Source organism: Protopterus annectens, chromosome 3.part1, assembly GCF_019279795.1.
Source record: "Protopterus annectens isolate FY-2018-M chromosome 3.part1, PAN1.0, whole genome shotgun sequence".
Lineage (NCBI taxonomy): Eukaryota > Metazoa > Chordata > Ceratodontiformes > Protopteridae > Protopterus > Protopterus annectens.
Window position 1 is genome coordinate 1541957725 of NC_056732.1, and position 16680 is coordinate 1541974404.

The window sequence follows — 16680 nt, forward strand, 5'->3', positions numbered from 1 at the left end:
ATCTTTAACTTGGAGACCTTGACAAATGTACTCAGAAAGTAAAAGTCCAACACTGGTCTGCATGACTGCTCTTTTTGGATGACCAAGAAAATTCTGGAGGAGAAACCTCTAATTCTTTCTGAAGGAGGGACTGGTCAAATGACTCCTAAGTCCAGCATTAACTGGAGAATAGGTTGGAATAACAAAGGCTGGTCTGGCTGAAGAGAGGGAACCTTCCCTGAATGAAGGCGAGTGTTCTTTCCTCTCTCATTTGTATCACCTGCCAACAAATTTAGCAGCCATTTTTGACATGATAAAGAGAGGTGTCATGCCACAGCATAGTCATAAGTCAAAAAGGGGGGTATCCTTTTAGGAAATGAACCCTTCTTGTTCAGATTGGTGGAGTTGCTGTCCTGCTATTTCCATTTATTGCCTTGGTTTTTTGATTTGCTGGGACTTCTGGTTCTTAGGCTGCCGAAAGGTATCTTGCTTAAAGGAGTAGAACCTGGGAATACGAAACATTTTTGATACTCCTTGCATCAGTTTACGTCTGTCATCAGTGATTAAGAATCTGATTAGCTGCTCCTCTGGCGTCTAATTACAGCAATCAGAATATCAGTTTTTTACCCATCGGTAAAATTCTGGGAGTGCAACCAAACATACCTCCTAATCACCATTGACAATTCTGCATTTCTAGAAATAGTATCAGCCCCTTCCAAGACATTTGTAAGCATGTTATGACACCTGGCAAATATTACAGACAATCTATGGGATTCATTAACATCATGTAGACTTCACACTAAGTTTACACAACTTAAGAGTGTTAGCTCAATGAGCAGCAGCGCTAATCGAATATGCATGCTGTTTGTCATGTCTACACATTTTATAGCACATTTTCATGGCCAGCAATAGTGATCGTGGCCATAGAAAGGTGCTTGCATGCATGAGCAAAGAATGTAAACAAAATGGCTTGCCTACAGACAAACCTAAGATGCAAGCATTCGGTGTACCCCTGAAATATTAAGGACAACTACAATGAAAGAATTCTGAAGGAGAGGAAGTAAAACGGGGAAATTGTACAGAAATAATAATTTGTACTGCATGATTAATTAACAGTGAAGGGGAAATGGGTAAAGTATGCTCTAATACTGCAGGCAAATGTGCTGAAGTGTCAAAGACACACTTGTAACACAAATCTTGCCATATTGGTGTAATGTAATGATAATTAATGTCAATGACAATACCTGAGTTATGCACATAAATAAAAATTGACATGCTAACAAAGGGTGTGATAGGAATATAAAACTGCAGTGTAACAAAGGTGTTTAAAATGTGCTAAACATGTTAATAAAATGCTGAGCTGAGATAACAGTTATCAAGGACAGAAAATACATTATGGCATGAATGGATAATCTGCAGTTATTGCATATGAGGTGTAGATTCAGGCAATTTATGTATGCAAGCCGACGTCACTGCTGTATTTTCCACGTCAGCATGTATGCACAAAAACAAATGAACCTTACAGTTGTAATATGATGTAAATTAGAAATGGACATGCTTTTCTAAATAAATGTCAGTGGCACCCATAGTAAGGGATTTATCACCAATAAACATATTAGAAAAACAAATGTTGAATAGTCATGTAAATGCTAAATGGCCATTAAACAGCAATCAACATACATAAGTGACAAATGACAACTTAGATTGGATGACAATTTCATGATTTCAAGTTTTCCATTGGCAATTTGCAAACATTTCAGACATCATTATACTGGGCATGTTCATATGGAATTATAGGGAACAGTAAAATAACAGCAATCCAACAGGACCAGCACACAAGGGGACCAGTCACAGTTTCTGATGGTCTGGCAACATGCCATACAAAAAGAAATATTATGGAATACCCATCTGCCATTAAGTTGTAGAGTGTGATGAAAGCAATTGCAAAAATAACAATGAATACGTGCAAACAGAGCATAATTATTTTGGAAATAGGTAATGCGTGTGAGCAATGAATGACATAATAAACATTTGCATCATGTCATTCTCAAACACATGCCAGGAGAGACATCAGACAGATGCATACTAATCATGGCTGTCAGAAATATGCATATATTTTATTTTATGAAGAACACCCTTGAAGAGCTTACAGCACTTTCCTATCATAGTGGATATGGATGCAGAGCAGTAGCCTGAAAAAAGTGGCTGACAGACAGATTTAGACCCCTGCCTATTATACTAGGCTCTCTACAGACTTCATTGACTACATGTTCCACGGGAGATAGCAGCAGAAGCTGGCAGAAATAACTGAAATCAGTGTTCTAGTCAGAATTCTGAAAAGGAGCTATACATGTTACTGTCCACACAAAAGTGAGCAGTACAGTATCAATGCTTCTTTACCAAGAAAACTGTTATCATCATGTAGTACACACACTGTCCCAGAACTGAACCACAGTCTACCTGTGTAGGTATGCTGTAAAAGCCAAAACAAAAGAAGAAGAATCTTCACAGTGTAGAGGGTATGATGTTCTCTTCCTAAATGAAGTTATGCATGTAGTTCACTTAATAAAAATCGAACTGTAAAACTGATATTCCATTTTTAACTCAGCTGTGGACTACCTACTATTTTCTATTTGATTATTTTGTAGCACATATTTTACACTTATATTTTACAGTTCAATTTTTATTAAGTGAACTAAGTGCATAACTTAATTTAGGAAGTGAAAATCACACCTTCCACATGGTGAAGTTCATTCTTGGTTTGTTTTGGACCCAATATAGGTTGCATACTGGGTTTTTCTGAGACTTCAAGGGTTACCACAGATTTCTGTTTTTGTATGCTATACAAGATATGTCACAGGAGCACTCAGAGCACCACCTGCCCCAAATAAACATGTCACTGTCATGCAGTCACAACTTGTAATGATATATTATTGTCCTACATAAACATGGATACAAATAACTAGATACAATAGTGTTTGTGTAACAAAAGTACATTCATATAATGTGACTCACCAACAAATGGCATGTGGATGGACCACAAGTGCCACAGTGGAAATCATAACACAAGTGTGACTCTCCACTTATGCTAACTTATTACATCATGTGTATGTGTCATAAACAATCACTTTAAGATACAAAGGATGCTAGAGGCCTGCCCCACTGTAAATGTACACATTATAACTGTGGTCGATACCATTCATGCATTACAATATAAGGCCACAGTCACTGAATGTGGAAGTTGAACTCCTGAGCATTTGGCAGCAGCAAATACTTGATATTGTAGAGAATGAATGGACCACAGTAGAAGAGGCACTACCATTCTGAGGTATGTCAGTATGCCAAGGCCTTATATCATGTTATTGCTGCAAGAGGTATGTGTGCCTGTAATTGCTGTACTAAGGCAACTACATACAGAATGCTATCTCATTCCCTCATGCCAGAGGGTAGCACTTACTACATATGTTATGTAAGGAAAATGTAATCATGTCATCATTGCTCTGAATAAAAGCATTACTATGTGAGAATTATCATAGTGTTTTGTAAGAGGAATCAACATTTATACATGTACAAAGCCGGTGTGTTTGACAACAGAGTTAGAGATATGTATAGTCACAATAAGACTGACACAACGTAGTCTAAACAGTAATGGCTGGATTTGAACAAATTTCCTAAGATCACAAGCTATATATTAGTGCCTGAATCACAAGCACCACACGGCAGGTTGCAGTACAATTGGGACAGTGCGCAGTTGAATGGATGACATCACCACTATTTATTAGTTGAATGTTTATGTGAAAAAGTAGTCAGAAGGCACTATAACACTGTACAGTTACACATCATATATGTATTTAAAGAGCAGTATGCACACTATGAGGGTAATAGACACAATCACAACTGGCCTCAAACATTTTGCATTTGTAGTTACACAATGTAGAAAGCACAGTATCAAAGTCACACACCACAGGAGAATTTGTACTACAACTGTGAGATAGCACAGTTATGATAGCATTATGTCATCACTGTGTGGATGCTAGGATTTGCTAGTGTAACACTGTACTGCATAAATCCATCTATGTCATACGTGAACATGCACATAAAAGTGGTTGTGAAGCGGCCAAAGGTATATGACAGTAATCAAAGTCACACTCTTTAAGCACAAATGAACTCAAACCACTATTTCTCTAGTTATCACCAGTCTATACAGCACATTATCAACAGCCAGCACCACAAGAGTATACTGAGTACACATAAGGCATCTATGAAGGGATGATATCAGCAGTGTACTGCCAAGAAGATGAGTGTGGTAAAATGACTTGTACAGCCATCTGGGGTTATAAAAGTTGCCACTGCAAATGTGTGTAAACCAATCCTGAATTCATTTACAGTCACACGCATAGTTGTAGAAGTTAATCACTGCTATATCTGAATGTCCTACCTATTTATGCAATATAGAGAATACCGTAAGAAATACAAGTGCCGCAGGAGAACTCTGAATTTTAAAGTGTGAGAGTGCACTTTAGAAAGAATGGCCTCATCAATGTGTTGCACAGAAAATGTGGTTGTGAAAGGAGGAATAATGAGATGGTAGAGTCATCTAGCAGTTTGAAATGTTTCTCCAGAGTAGAAGATGATTAAGTAAAGCTGTATTGGAGGACATGCTCTCCTGACTCTATACCCCCTCACACAAGTTCTCCATATTGAGCATCGAACTTCCTACCTATTTAGTTACACAATCTACAGAGCATAGTATTAGTAGCAAGTGCAAGAGGAGAAGTCCAACTTTAATGGGAGAGAGTACACTTTTGACAGGATGACCTCATTAGTGTGTTGCAGACAGGATGTTACTGTAAAAAGTGGGTAAGGGAGCTGTGTGTAAAAATGAAGTCTTCTCAGTGGAAAATGATACAGCACAAAAAATTACACACATGCACATGCACAAAAAACAAGTTCCACATACTGAGCATCAAACTCCTACCTACCTATTAATGCAATTTAGAGAGTAAAGTATTAGTGAAAAGTACCACAGGAGAAGTCTGACCCTTAAGAGGCATGAGTGCTTTTTGACTGGAAGACCTCATCAGTGTGCTGCAGAGAGAACGTTTGTCTAATATGTGGGATAAAGGAGCTGTGTGCAAAGTTAAACATATTCTTCTCACTAGAAGTGGATACAGCACCAAGTGTTATGCAAACATGCACAGTCCCCATAATCAGCAATGAACCTCTTTCCTACCTAGTTATACAATGTAGAGAACACCATGTTATTCACAAGCACCACAGCAGAAGTCTGACTTTATGGATATGAAAAAGCACATTTGTACTTGTTGAAAATCTACTGTTTGGAACAGATGGCACTGTGCATCACATGTTTTGGAACAAATGCATATGTGTGCATAAGACAATAACAGATTGTCCTATGTAATTACATACTTCTGTATTAAGATTTAGATGCTGTCCTTCATGTACATTGTGTTACTGTGAGGTACATGTACCTGCTTCACAGTATGGGGTGCCAATGAAATTCACAGTTGTAAACTACTGAATTATCAGTCAAACTTTCATGCCACTTCATGCCAGGATGATTGAGTACTTGCCTTGTTTCATACTTGCACAATGTGCACTTACAAGACAAACAGATATCTCCTACATAAGACAGTGCACTACAGCATAACAGTGATGGATTATTTGAAAATAGGTTAACCAAAATTGCAACACGGTTGGAAGTGTAATCATTGGACAGCAGATATACATTAAACAAATGAATTAATTGAGTCAACATCACTCTGAAATCAAGATACCTCTTTACAAAATCAATACAGACATACAAATGTAGTGCAACCTAAAATAATAATTTGATTTTTTTTTTATTTTACTGTCTGACTACAGTGCTGCCAAGATGAACTATGAGGCTGAAGGTAAATTATTGGCACATGCATTATCATATCTTAAAGTGATGAACATAGACTGGGAATTAGCAGTACTCTATATTGCTCTGTGATGACATTCATACAAAGATCTGTAAAAGACAGGCTTCACAACTGGGAGCAGTATATTAATACAGCAGCAGGATAATGATGTGTTAAGGAAAGGTGCAGCCAATATTTACAGCCACGGGAGTCAGCAAAACATTCTGAAACATCATCCATCTGGATTTGAACTACTAGAGCATTCCAAGAAAACTATTTATACCTGAGTGTTATCTATGCAGACCATGTAGGAAGTCATACTTCTGATAGTTTACAATTAACAGCAGATTTCAGCAAATATGAATGTGTGTATTCATCCTCATTACCGTATTCACCACTGCAAACTATATATCCAACACTTCAGCTTGTTGAAAAGTACATTAAACTGAATAAACATAGCTAAGCAGAGCGGCATGAAGCATGACATAGTAATGCAGCCAAAGGGAATAAAATCACAAGATATTGCCATAAGCTGTGTACTTTTGTTTAGCATAAGTTGCAGTTGTTACCCAGCACCAGACATTGTACACATGCAGAGGTGGAAGAATAATGATATAAAAGGGAGAAGATACATTGACAGGGTGAGATGAAGGCAGGGAGAATATAGATTATGACAGGTGAAAGATAATGGTGGCTCATAATAATATGTAGCCAACAGGTACACATCAAATAGTGTGCCAAAACATAGCCAATGGCTGGATTAGAACCCTTCAAAGTGGTCAGAAATCTATCTTTACATGTGACTGTTCTCCCATCATACCATAAAAGAATTTAAATAACATAGTTGAAGCACAGTGACAACTTAATGAAGTAGAAGGGGTGAACAGATCAAGATAGAGACAGCTGCAGAGAAGAATAGCAACAATATCTTTTGTCTAACATGTAGGGACATCTGTATGGTCTGTTATTCTTACTTATTAAATCATCATTAATTGGTCATGCTCTGTACAATAAACTGCTTGTCAAAGGGACAAATAAGGGGTAGGAGAGTGCAACAATAATGAAGACATAAGCAGGACAAGGTTGGCTTAATAAATCTCCCCGTTGGTATTTTGCTGTGCTATTCAAATGGTATTTAATAAAATGTTGTATATGGAGAGAAATACAGATATTTGCAGTTAAAGATATGAAAGTAATATGAAATGTCAGGAATTAATAAATTGACCTACAGCTGTAATTGAACCCATGACACTGCAAAAACATCAGTCTACAAACAGGGTAATTATCTCAACACTTCACTTCGAACTCTTACTTGATTACATCCAACAGCCTGATAACTGTTACATTAACTGTTTCACAGTACTGCCCTTACTCTGTATTCCCACAGTGCAGCAGATTTAAGCACATTTGAGAGAAAGTAACTGGACCATTGTGGATTAAACTGAAATCATCAGCTTTTGCAATAAAAAGTTCAACAGCGTTCACCATCACTCAACCCTATGCAACCTCCATGCAAATGATGGAGACATAGAGAGAAGGCTTTTCCATGGGTCATTTCTGGCCATGTGTGTTGTGTGTGAATCTATTTTTTGACCAGATTAAACATGTGAAAAACAGTGGATAGGACAGTGCTGAAAATGGGGCTGCCAAGCAGAGGGCAGGACACAGGGGAAAGAATACAGGAATTTGCAGGAGGGTGGTGGGAGATCACCATAGCTAGCCACTTCTTCACAACATAAATGTACAATTGCACATATAATTTCATGACTCTGGAATGTCATTACACCAATGAAGGGTGACAACAGAAAAAATGTTGTATAGCTAATTGGACCAAATCAAGTGAGTCAACAGGACACACAGGTGAAGTGGAGAGCTATGTATGGGACATAGTTTTTTTTTTTTTGTGTGGGGCAGGTGCCTATTTTTGGAGAAGGTATTTAGGAATGAGAAGGTCAGGTAGGTATGGTAGGTTAGAAGGCATGCTCAGACATACAGGACAGGCAAGACAGACCAGGATAATAATGGAGACAAAAGGTTGGGGGACACAATGATTGGTGATAGGTAGGGGCATTGGAGGTGCACCTACATCCAGCTTGAGGACAGTGAGAGTCTAGTTCTCACCCTCAGAGCTGTCATCACTGTCTCCTGTATTAGTTGCCTGGATCAGTGCTGGATATGGCAGCATTTTAGCAATCCAATACAGGACCTTTTCAACCCTCACAATACATGCACCAAGGAGTTCCTCCATGATATCCTCTATTAGCCCCATCAGCTTCTGCTGGGTGTCAAAATTGACACTTCCAGTAGTACTGCTTCTGGAGGGTATCACTGCAGCAGCAACTGGGGCAGAACTACCTGATGCAGGTGGAAAAGGTAGGCAGGATTTGTGGAGGCAACACTGATGAGTTGTGAATCCAAAATGCTGGGTGCCTCTGCTGCTATCTGTGGAGGTATCGCAGACCGAACCACAGTGGTCAGTCTACCTTCTCTGTGCTTTTGGTCATTTTCTTTTCAGCATCAAGGTATGCAAACAGCAGAATGTTAATAAATTATACCACCCACTTAAAAAAAGAGAGGAAGAGAGGGGGGGGGGCAAAAAAGATAATTGGATCCATGGCAAGTCACATTCATTTATTCAATACAGTTTTGAGATCAATACATAAACAATTATGATAGTTTAGTATTGTAGACCTTTGCCACATCTGTATATGATATTATGGTATGACCATGTCATAAAATAGAGACATCCTTCTGCTAGGATAAGTAAGAGTAGCCTTTATTTCCCTAAGATGGATAGGATAGATGCATTCTGGAATAATTGCAATTACCATATTTGAATTGTTCCTAACATATTATTTTTCTTAATATTTTAGAAATACTATCCTGTAATAAAAAATAATTGCTGGTTATGCATACTGAGCCCACACACAGTTAAGTTGGTGTTCTTACTGACTAAAGAAAGCAGCAAGAGTTATTGGGGAAGACATGCATGATGATGCATGCTTGATATCAAGGTTGATGTATGTCTGCTCAAGATGCTAGTGGCTGAGGGAATTAAAATTATTTTCTATTTTGACTTTGGACCTGAGTGATACTAACCCTGTGCCTTTCTGGGGTGAGTTAATCCCTCCTGGTGTGCCTTATGGTTTGCAGCTATTAAAATATATATGAAAAAGCATAATGAGTAACTGCATTTATGGCTAGATAATTACTGCCATATCATAGACAGATTATGGGTCAGTATACTTACACAACTGAGTGGTGTCTGTAGTCCTAAATTCAACCTCCTGTCAGCTTAGGAGGTCCTGCTTACACTTGTCAATGTCACCATAATGGTGAGGACATTGTTCCCCAGTGTTTGCAATGCCAGTTACATGGGAGACAGCCTTGGCTAAGCTATTCCCAGCCTCAGCCTTATACTGAGACTGTGTATAATCCCCCTGCAACTGCCTATAGCTGTATAGCTCCCAGAGGTCTGTCACAAATATCCCAGAGGACTGCCACAAATATCCTGGACTCCTCAATACCCCATCTTAATGCTCTAAATTTAGCATCACTTTCTCCATCACCAGCCATGTCTGCAAAAGTCAAACTAAAAAAAAAATGTCTAAACTGGCATCCATTTCAGATCTCACATGTAACTGGTTGTGCACAAAGACACACAGCCTTGCCAACTGCATTTGCACAAATGGATTCCTAGGCAGAAACATCGGCACTACTTACATCATATAGGAATAAAAGTGTGAAACATGGCATTGAGCTTTGCCATATGTGATGCTGAACCTATTGACACAGGTCGCAATGTTTAACAATGGCATGCTTAATGGCATGGCTTTTAATCCTTGCCATTGGGAAGAAGAAAGAGGACGAATTGTGAGATATTGTGATGTTGGTGTTTACACAATGTTAAAATATTGTTTTACCAGCTGGGAACTGAACCCATGGGATAAAGCATTCAAAACTGAAACTAAGATAATTAATTGACATTATCACAGGTGAACTATGGAGCGGCCACAGTGGTACAGTGGTTAGCATTGCTGCCTCACAGCAAGAGGTTCTCTGGTTCGATTCTCGGCTGGGGTGCCTTCTGTGTGGAGTCTGCATGTCCTCCCTGTGGTTGTGTGGGTTTCCTCTGTGTGCTCCAGTTTCCTCCCACATCCGAAAGACATGCTGTAAGTGGATTGGACACTATAAATTAGCCCTGTGGAAGGTTGGACGTCGGGCTGGCAACTCGACACTGTAAAACTCCACTGCCATTCATGAGCGGACAGGTGATTTGCTGTGGTGATCTCCAACCGGGAAAAGAAGAAGATCACAGATGAACTACATTTTAAGCATGGATATTGGAAATATACCAATTTCAAAATGAATGGAGATTTTCTTCATAGAGGCCTGTGTTGTATGAATTAGCCCTGGGAGTGCATTTCTATGTAAAAGGCAGTATTTCTGTTTGTAAATGTATTTCAGATGGATGCAGTTAAATGAGCTTAGTAATACAGGTTGAAGTATATTAAATGCATACTTCAAAAGATATAACTGACCTAAACACATACTTAGGATATGTGATGAGTCATGATCATTATAACAAATGTATTGTACCCATCATATTCTTGCAAGTGAATTTTCAATTAAATATTATCATTGTAATGTTTAAGAATTGTACACGCATTAGCTTCATGTTGCTTGCTGGAACCTGTGTTCTGAGAGACTGCCTTACAGATTATCTGCAAATATACAGAGCTGAGTATATATTTTTTTGGTTTTAGAGTTTGTTAATTGTTGCTTAGATCTCTGTTAAAACTGTTGTCTCACTGTTCTGAGAGACTGATCGGCAAATATACAGAGCTGAGAATATTTTTTTTTTTTGGTTTTAAAGTTTGTACTGTTAGTTGTTGCTTAGATTTCTGTTGAAACTGTTTTGTCCCATCCACCCTCCCTATTTTTGGGTTGTAGTTTAAATTTGGTGGCTTTTGCAGTTGCCCGCCCCACTGTAGATTTGATCTGGGAAACTCCCCCAGTCCCATCTCTTTACCATATTCTACCTAATAAACTGTTTCTACACTTGCTTTTAGTCCTTTTTAATTTAATTGCATTTTTTAAACTGTGTTTGGTCTAATATTGCTGCATACTCAAGTGTACTAGCTTGCACTGCATGTGAATTGTTTTACTACTGTTTTTGCTACTTTTCTGTAAGAAAAAAAAAACTGTAAGCCTGTTTCCTACCTCTCCTGTAACTAGTGTTCCAGATACAGATTTGCTGTATCCAGGACTGTATGTAAGTATATATTTTTTTGGTTATAGAGTTTGTTAATTGTTACTTAGATCTCTGTTGAAACTGTTGTCTCACTGTTCTGAGAGACTGATCGGCAAATATACAGAGCTGAGAATATTTTTTTTTGGTTTTAAAGTTTGTACTGTTAGTTGTTGCTTAGATTTCTGTTGAAACCGTTTTGTCCCATCCACCCTCCCTATTTTTGGGTTGTAGTTTAACTTTGGTGGCTTTTGCAGTTGCCCGCCCCACTGTAAATTTGATCTGGGAAACTCCCCCAGTCCCATCTCTTTACCATATTCTACCTAATAAACTGTTTCTGCACTTGCTTTTAGTCCTTTTTAATTTAATTGCATTTTTTAAACTGTGTTTGGTCTAATATTGCTGCATACTCAAGTGTACTAGCTTGCACTGCATGTGAATTGTTTTACTACTGTTTTTGCTACTTTTCTGTAAGAAAAAAAAAAACTGTAAGCCTGTTTCCTACCTCTCCTGTAACTAGTGTTCCAGATACAGATTTGCTGTATCCAGGACTGTATGTAAGTTTCTGAGCCCCCCCCCCCAAGCCTTTCTGTGTTGGAGGGAAGCCTTCTAGCTTATCAGTGGGAGTGATAAGCACTAGGTAACCTGTCTACCACATAAGGAGTGATTCTGGCCCAGAAATTGTAGTTATTGGCCGTTTGGGCAATCTTCCATCTTTCTCAACTTTCTGATTTGAAAGCCTGCATTTGCACTTGTTTCTGTCCTGTAACTCTTCTAGTGCAGATACAGATTATTAGTTTTAGCACTTAAATTTGCTTTTTCATTCTCAGCACTTGTTCAGAACTTGTAAGCACTAAATAAGCTACTACTTGCTATAGCACTCAATCTTCCTCATTACCTAGAGGAAAACAGTTTTTGTACTTACTTTTCTCACTTGCTTAGAGAAAAACAGCTCTTGTACTCACTTTCCTCACTTATCTAGAGGAAAATATTTTTTTTATTCAGGCATGTCCAAGGGTCAGCTTCCAGTGCTGTCTCCTGTCTATCTGATGAATCTGGGCATCTTGAGGCAATGTAGAAATTGCCTCATGTACACAGACAACCCTCTCCTCCTACCACCCAACACTACAACCTGTGAGAGATGCACTTATCTAGCCAAACTGAAGGTAAAGCTCTCTCCAACCAAGACTGAACTTGACAGTCATGAGGAGAAGGTAAACATTTGCCCCACACCACACTCCTCACATAGTCTCACTAAATCTACACCACCAAAATCCACACATAGTAACACAAAAACATTCACGGAGGCTCTCAATAATAATCTGTCTAAGCAACAGAGACCTCCAAAACAGAAATGCAAGCAACCTCCATCCCCCAACACAACCCAAATGACACATAGCCCACAGACTCAGTGTGCCACTCAACCACAACCAATAAGGCAAAACAAAGTACCGAACACACTAGTCATAGGTGACTCTATAGTCAGGCACACTGATGTCCCACTCACCAGGCTAAACAAGGAGAAGGTTACTGTCAGCTGCCTGTTGGGTGCCAGGATCTGCCACATAACCCACGCACTCAGGTCACTCCTCAACAAGTACAAATATGACTCTGTCATTGTCCATGTTGGTGTGAATGACCTGAGATGTACCTCCCTGGACTACATGAAAAGAGACATGGAAGAGCTCTCCAATCTTGTAGCCCAGGCAGGTATGACCCTAGCCCTGAATACCATTCTGCCATTGCCCAGAATTATACCACAGTACAAGGACAAAATGACTGACTTCAACAATTTGCTAAGCTTCTGGTGTCATTCTAAGGGGATCCAGTATCTGTCTGTTTGGGATGACATGGTCAACAGACCACAATGCTTTGCCACAGATGGCCTGCACCTGTTGTCCCTGGGATTCTGGATACTGGCTAAGGCTCTTGCTGCCCCTATAGTGCCTTTTTTAGGCAGGGTTCAAATAACAAATTCACCACCATAACAGGAACAGGCAAGCAAAAACTGAGGGTAATGCTACTCAATGCTAGAAGTCTAAATCTCAAAATGCACACACTCGAGGCACTCCTTAATATGGAGAACATTGATATCTGTGCAGTAACTGAGACCTGGTTCAAGGATCCAGAGAGCACCCCTGCACTACCAGGCTATAACTCATACCACACTTTTCGGCCATGTAAAACCTGGACCGAAACACCAAAGGTGGAGGTGTGTCCATATTCATTAAGGATATCCACACCTCCAGGCTAGTTGCTCAGCAAAATGCATCCGAGGTTATCCAAGTGCAACTAACTCTGGGCAAAACTGCAATCCAAACTGTAGCTTGCTACAGATCCCCCACCATGCCTCAGGATTCCCACTCCTCTTTTCTTGATGTATTGAAAAATATTAGGGTTCAACCAAATACCCTAATAATGGGCAATTTCAACTACCCCACCATTAACTGGGAAAACTACTCGTGTACCAACTCCTTAGCTCAATGCTTTCTGGAATTCATAAACTCCAATGCCCTAGACCAACTTATCCACACCCCCACCAGGGGCAACAATATCCTAGACCTAGTCATTACCAACATGAATGACCAGTGTTCCACACCTGAAGTCAACTCCTCGTTGGTCCAATCCGACCATAAGCTTATCACCATTGATATCCACATCCCGCCCCCACCCCCCATTAAGGAAACCACAGTAAAGAATTTCTGCAAAGCCAACTTCATGCTTCTTAAGACAGAAGTGGTGAACTTCATGACACCCATGCAGATGGACAATACAGTTACAACTGCTGAATCCTAGACAAATGCACTCTATAAGCACTTACATGAGTGCATGGATCATGCTATCCCAAACAGAACCAAGACGCTATCCTCCAAAAAAAGGAAGCCAATCTGGTGGTCCCCTGCCATAAACAAACTGTACGACAGAAGGAAGAAACTGTTGCAAAAGAGAGTAAAATCCCATGAGTGGAGGAGCCCACTGGTCAGCCTCAGTAAGAAGCTGAGATCCCTTATAAGATCCTCCAAAGCCAGCTACAAAAACAAAATCGCCACTAAATCCAAGGACAACCACAAAGCATTCTATAGCTATGTCAAGAATCTAGATGGCAACACCCAGATCTGCTCTGAGTTACAGCACAAAGGCGTGGAAGAGAACCAACTGATATTGCCAACTGGCAGAGGCAGATAGGTTCAGTGCTAACCCCTCTCCTCCCTCTAAAGGGCCCATATCTATACAGGAAGAATGCAGACTCCCTGTAATCACAACTAAGCAGGTAAAAGCTGCACTCTCTGAATCCAAAAACACAGCATCCATGGGACCAGACAACATCCCAGGCTGCATTTTACATGAACTTTGGAATGAACTGGCTCCCCAGTTAAGCACCATGTTCAATAATAGCCTTGCAACAGGCTTTGTGCCCACTGAATGGCACACAGCAACAGTTATCCCACTCCACAAAGGGGGAGCCAACACTGATCCCGGGAACTATCAACCTATTAGCCTGATGAGCGTGGTCTGCAAGGCCATGGAATGTATTATCATGGAACTCATAAACAAAGACATTGGTAACCTCCAAACTCTGGATCCCACCCAGTTTGGGTTTGTGAAAGGTAGATCATGCCTCCTGAACCTGATCAACTTCTTTGAGGCAGTCACCAAAGCCGTGGATGAGGGTAAGGTGGTTCACACAGCCTATCTTGACATCGCCAAGGCTTTCGACACCATCCCCCATTTTGGAATTATAGCTAAACTCACTAAACTAGGTATAAATCCCTACATCACAAGATGGGTTGCCAACTGGCTCACTGACAGAACCCACACTGTAAAAGTTGCAGACTCCAAATCTGACCTCAAAGCAGTGATAAGTGGAGTACCACAGGTTTCCGTCCTGGGACCTCTCCTGTTTGGTATCTACTTCTCTGAAGTACAGGCTAACACAAAAGGCCTCTGGCTAACAAAGTTTGCAGATGACTGCAAACTAGGAGCCATAGTCAAGTCCGCAAATGACTGTGGACATCCTACAGAAGTGCCTCACTGAGACAGATGCCTGGTGTCAGAGCCATGGCCTCAAGCTCAATGCCAAAAAGTGCAGTGTCATCCCCTTTGGTTAAAAACTCTGTACCCATGAACTACCACATAGGCAGCAATCTACTTAACACCAAATGTGTGATAAGAGACTTTGGGACCCAGGTGGACAGTAGTCTCTCCTTGGATAGTCACATCGCCACAGTAGTCAGGAAGTCCTTCTACGTGGCACACCTCATCATAAGAGGGTTCTCATTCAGGAAAAAAGAGGTCATTGTTCCCCTGTACTCATCACTCATTAGATCCATTATAGAGTACAATGCCCCTTTTGGAATGTACCTCACAAGACATCTGCAGCAGCTGGAAAGGCCACAGAAGTACCTCACAAAGAGGATTACTGGCCTCAAACAAATGCCCTACACTGACCACCTCAAAAACCTCCAGCTTTACTCCGTAGCATATCACCTACTCTGAGATGATCTCTGCCTAACATATAAAGCTATGTCAAACCCAGATCTGTTGGACATGCTACACTTAAAGAAATCCCAATCCCTCCGAGCTACATGCTCTAGGGACCTAAACCTTGTCACCACAAGTCAACAGGACAAGCTGGAGGGATAGATTCCTGTCCCAGAGACTTCCTATACTCTGGAACAAGCTACCCATCTATGTCAAACAAAGTTCTTCATTAGCACTTTTCAAGAAAAATCTTGATGAGTGGATGGGAAATAGGAAATACACCCCAGGGATGACTTCTGTGTCTCTGCTGGATAGTGGCACAGGAAAATAACTTTCTTGGGTGGCGTAAGCTATGGAACCTTGCTGGCTAGGCTTACGTAGGCCCTTGGGCCGATAGCCTAGTACCTACTTATGAACCTATGAACCTATGTTATATGTGAACCATAAATTACATATGCTAAATAGAATACTTTAGCTATTAAAGTATTACTTATACAATGGTTGTAATAAACAAGTTTAACATTATCATTTGTATTTTTTACAGTCTAATCAAAATGTTGTGAGAAGTGAGATTCTGGCACCTTTTGTAAAAGAATCCTTTAGCTGGATTTGAACCCTTAAATTACCTGTGTTCTTTATCTAAACTTACTATACATCCACCTTGTGGTGCAGAGATAGGTATGTAACAGGTGGAATTTCTCTAATCAGTACTGTCCAGAGAGATGAGAAAAGCGCTCTGTTGCCAGGTGTGCTTGCATTAAGTAAGGCAGCCTAAACTAATTTTTTACTTTTTTAATTAGGTAGTGAACCATGCTTGTGTGCTGCCAAATGGAGAACAAATGTAGTTTGTAGTTAAAAAAAGTAAAAAAATGTGAATTGGGAATAAGTGAAATGTGATCTCTAAACAGGATTTTAATAATGTATCATATGCCTTATTCTCTCAATTCACTTTATTTACACCTTGCTCCCAGAGTTGGACATCTGTCAGGTGCATTATCTGCAGTCATTACTAGCCAGGACACTGATGGTTGTGCACTGATGAGAGGCATATTTGTGCTACAC